Source organism: Lutra lutra, chromosome 1, assembly GCF_902655055.1.
Source record: "Lutra lutra chromosome 1, mLutLut1.2, whole genome shotgun sequence".
NCBI classification, from domain to species: Eukaryota; Metazoa; Chordata; class Mammalia; order Carnivora; family Mustelidae; genus Lutra; species Lutra lutra.
Window position 1 is genome coordinate 137999795 of NC_062278.1, and position 5243 is coordinate 138005037.

The 5243-nt window shown below is 38.9% G+C and overlaps 1 pseudogene; it reads right to left on the minus strand.

The window, feature by feature from the left end:
• Positions 1-288: 288 nt before the first annotated feature.
• Positions 289-650, minus strand: LOC125084818 (transmembrane protein 14C-like; annotated as a pseudogene).
• Positions 651-5243: the final 4593 nt, after the last annotated feature.

Below are 5243 nucleotides of genomic sequence, written 5' to 3' on the forward strand. Positions count from 1 at the left end.
CCCGTGAGCCTTTACCTATAGATACAGAAGGAAGAGATAACATCAATATACAAGAATCAAACTGTACAAGAGAATAACAGTAAGTTCTCGGGATATATACCACCCACCTCTTCAAGGTTGTAATGATAATGATTGATTTTTCTTCTCCTGGAATGTTAATGACATTTTGTTTGATTTGGTTTAAGTAAAAAGTCAGAATGAGTAAAAATGCTGCACTTATTTCTCTTAATACACTAAAGAATAGCGGAAGTTTTAAATTCTTCGAAAGTCCAAGCTCGGACATGACTGCTACTGACGGGGTCTATTCAACACACTAATTCCAAGTTTAGTGACCGTCAACAAACTGGCACCCAAGATTAAGCCCACAGGCCTAATCCATCCAGAGTGATGGAATCTCATTCCTATAATGCCACTTAAGATTCCAGATATAGCTAGGAAAACTCAAATGTTCCTCAGATCCTGAGAGAGCTGATAAGCACCCAGGCTTGCTAAGCCACCAAGAAGCCCAGCAGCTGATGATAGGGCACTAGATTTTGCACAGCCACTGATCCCACCAGAAGCAACCAGTGTTGCACAGCCAAGGCCAACCCGGTGTAAAGGCACTAGAGGACCAGAGGCCTTCTGCATTGTTCTCTTCTCTCTCTGACCAGACAGAAGCATACACCAGGCCTGCACTGAACCACTTTCCCCTAGGTCTGCACTGGTCTGAAAGGGTGCACAAGCCCCATGACTCCATTTTTTACTGATGTAAGTATTTTAAGATGATGAATTTTCCTCTAAAGCCCCTTTTAACTACATCTCAAAGATTCAGAAGTGTTACTACATTCTTTTCTCCATACAATGCAATTTCATTTTTTATTTCCTCTTCAACTTAGATCTTAAGAAAATATTATTACAAATTCCAGGTAAAAGGGCCTTTTGGTTATCTAGTTTCATTGCATGGTGATTAGAGAAGGCTGTACCGAAAATTCCTGTTTATTTTAAATTCAGAATAGATTAAGGATCTTCTGGTGGCCCCATATATGGCCAATTCCTCTAAATATTCCAAGGCTTATTCAAAGTTAATAAAGTACAGAATTACCTTATCAATTAGCTCTATCTTATTATTTATGTTATTTCAGTATTCAATATACTTAATTATTTTCATCCACTTGATCTGACATGGACCAAGAGGGGTGAATTCATGTCTCCCACTAGTGTTTTTATGTCTGTTTCCTGCTCTTATCACCTGTAATTTATGCTTTATGAATGTTTAGTGCACAGATATTCATAACTGTAATATGTCCATTGTGAGTTACACACTTCTGCACTATTGGGTTTTTATTTCTCAATATTCTCTTTGGCTGGAGTCCTAGCTTATTTTTATTTGTGTTTTCTGGTCTGCTCTTTTTAATTCTTTTATTTTCAGCCTTACTGAAGTACCTTGTTTTAGATGAGTCTACGCCATAGAATTAAGTTGCATAATCAATCCTGGAGATTCATTTCCTTTAAAAACTAAGTTAAAGGGCACCTGAGTGTGGCTCAGTTGGTGAAGTGTCAGGCATTTGATTTTAGCTCAGGTCCTAATCTCAGGTTTGTGAGATCAAGCCTCATGTTGGGCTCTGCATCAGCTTGGAGTCCACTTGAGATCCTCTCCTTTTCACCCTCTCTCTGCTTGCGCTCTCTTGATCTCTCTCTCTCTAAAATAAATAAATAAAATAAATCTTAAAAAAAAAAAAGAACTAAGTTGAGTCTTTGAAAAAAATAAAATAAAAAAAAGTTAAACAAGCTAAGATAAGCCTTTTAACAGGTGACTTGATATAAAAGTTATGTTTTGTCTTTGCTCCATTTTCTGTATCATTTTAAGGGTATTCTTTCATTATAAATTCTGGGGGTTTTTTACTTTTTGTGTGTTGTTGGTCTGCTCTTCAAGTTATGTGTTTTTTTTCCTTTAGTAGTTACCTTTATAGTAATATTTTTTATTAGACCCTTAGTCATGTACTTCTTTTAACTGTTTCTGTAAGTTCCCTACTATAATGATTAAAAATAAAGCTATTTCTTCTTCCTTTTCCCTTTCTTTCCTTGTCTCTCTCTTGACTTTAGTTACTAATAGTGTTTATTTTAATAAGTTAAATGAGACAATAAATTATCTAATTTCTGACCTCCTTTCCCCCTTGCCTATCCAATTTTTGTTAATTATATCATTTCTACATAGTAAAGACATATAACATTTATATTTCGTTCTGACATCTCAATTCCCGTATTTTTTTTCTACAGGAAAATACATTCAATATTTATTCCCAGTCCTTTTGCCACTATTCACCTACTTACTTAGTTGGCCAAATTCGTTGTCTAATAATTCCTTCTAGTAGGACTCAATGGCACAGTATTTTCTGAGCTCTTGCATGATCAAGACCGTTAATAGAATAGACTTCATTTTTAAATAAACTGTGGTTGGTTAAACAATCTTTAACTTACATTCTTTACTTAGGTCTCTTGTTGCTCTCCAATGTCTTACATTGAAACGCTGATCAGAAGATATATGAGGCTAGTATTTTGCTCTTCTAGCAATATTTGTTTTGTTCCTGGATGCTGTTGCTGTGGTGGTACCTTCCCTCTTCATTTTTAGAGTCCAAGTACACATCTTAGAGTTGACCATCCTGAATCCGTTTTCCTGGTTTACTGGTATCCATTTAAAATCTTAAAGTTTACTTAAGCTCTGTGATCCTAGGAAACAGCAATGTTAAAAAAAATCCCACCACTCTTGTGTTCTAGGAAACTGGTTATTGCAAGGAACCACCATTCCATGCATGACTCAGATAAGACACACAGATTCCTTCTTATTTACCTGTGACAGGGCAACACAGACCTCCAAAATTCCCATTCTTTGCCTCATAAATGATTAGCTGAACTGTTTTGTCCTCACTGATCAGTGATGAACAAAATACCTGCTAACTAAACTCTGGCTAACTTTCCCTCCGCCCAACACGTATCTGAACTTTGACCCATTCTTTGCCTACATCAGCACACAATCCCCCTTTAGTGATGTGCAAGACAATAGACTGACCTCAGGGTAATATATCCTTTGATTTATTGTCTAATCATAGATATTTCTGCTCCTTCACAGGGAAACTTAAGTCTTGCTTTCATCCTAGCTGTTACTTGTAAAAAGTTGCTAGGTTCTTATTTGCATTCAAATCCTCAAATTCCCTGGTAGTAGATTTTGTCTCCTGGGATTAAACACAGAGGGGATGAAGCGTGGAGAAAGCATAGTGAAGAACCCAGGGTCCCTTTGCTGGGGTCCATTTTTATCCAATTTCCTTGTATACTTTCCACTCATTCTTTGCTCTTCTCCCATTTCACAAAATTTTTATCCTCCCTCAATGGTAAGAACAACTGAATCTGACTGATCTCTTCATCTTTTATCTTAAACCTTAAAAAAGGCTTTTGAAAATCAAAACTTTTTCCTTTCTCTCTTTTTTTAAGATTTTATTTATTTATTTGACAGAGACTGTGAGAGAGCACAAGCAGAGTGAGTAGTAGAGGGAAAGGGAGAAGCAGGCTCCAGTCCCAGGACCCTGAGGTCATGACCTGAGCCGAAGGCAGATGCTTAACCATCTGAGTCACCCAGGCACCCCTTTTCTTTCTCTAGCTTTATTGCATCATCGTCCTTTGAACTAATCGGAGTCACCAACGCCTGCACGTGCAGTAACGAAGTAGGAAGCAAGAATGACAGAGGAAAGAACAGAATAGTATCCTATAGGGCTGTGAGCTGGGAACTGTTTTCATTTACATAATAGAAGTGCTTTGAGTCATCTATAGTCTCACCAATCCCTATTCCTTCAGGTCCTACAAATCTTGAGACATCTGGGTGAATCTAGGGAGGGATGTCTCCCAATGAACTCCTTGAACATCTCAAGTCCAAGTTTTATAGGCAGAACTTATCCCCAATCCCTTTGTTACCATCTTCTACTGAAAACATCTGGCCAGATAATAACCAGTTATTTTCTTCTCACCAACCCTTTTTATTTTCTTCAAATACCTAAGATACAGCTTACTGGACACTCAGTTTTCTGTTAATAGCTCATTTTCAGCCCAGAATTGCATAATTCTCTTCCTTTTTATTTTTTTTTAAGATTTTATTTATTTATTTGACACAAAGAGAGATCACAAATAGGCAGAGAGGCAGGCAGAGAGAGAGGGAGAAACAGGCTCCCTGCTGAGCAGAGAGCCCGATGCAGGGCTTGATCCCAGGACCTTGAGATCATGACCTGAGCGGAAGGCAGAGGCTTAACCCACCGAGCCATCCAGGTGCCCCAATCTTCTTCCTTTTAAAATAGAAAATGTCTCCAAGTCTCTATCTTCATCTATAAAATGGGGATTATTATATTTCCTTCATACGTGTCATACCTATGACCTTGTTATGAGAATATGGTGAGACTGAAGATCTGATTACACCATGAAAATCAGAAATGACTTTATCAATATCAGTTATAATTATTTACAATACACAGTAATTCCCATGATTATCAAAACATTTGCCAACAGGTCTGAGGAAATCTCTAAAAATACAGAGAAAACACTGGGAATGGTAGTTTTCCCAAAGCCCCTGGGATGCTGCCCTTCCTTCCCTAGGGCTGTGCACAACATATTCCAGAATTCTGTCTCAAAACAGGTACTCGGGGCGCCTGGGTGGCTCAGTGGGTTAAAGCCTCTGCCTTCGGCTCAGGTCATGGTCTCGGGGTCCTGGGATCGAGCCCCGCATCGGGCTCTCTGCTGGGCGGGGAGCCTGTTTCCTCTTCCCTCTCTCTCTGCCTGACTCTCTGCCTGCTTGTGATTTCTCTCTGTGTGTGTCAAATAAATAAAATCTTTAAAAAAAAAAAAAAAAAACAGGTACTCAAGGAGCCTCACTTTGCAACTCAGTTATCATAACAATAACATGGTGCGGCTCAGCTGGCTGAAGCAGTTAGGGCTGTGACATCAGTATCCAGCAAAGCAAAACTATCAAATGACTTATAGCTCAACAAGGAGCAGAGGTAAGGTTAGCGCCTGTCCTCTGTTCTATCCGCTATTTGAACTAGCCTGCCTCCTAAAGTCTAATGGGAAATTCCTCCCTTCCTGGGAGAGGGTCTCTTCTTCTTGAACTGGCTCTTAGTTTTGCCTCTAATCTTGAGAAAAGAATGACTGGTGGGTGGAAGGGTTGTTTTGTTATGGCCTCTGTAAGTTTGTTTTCAGCAGGAGCTGAGGAATGGGTATGGGAAGCC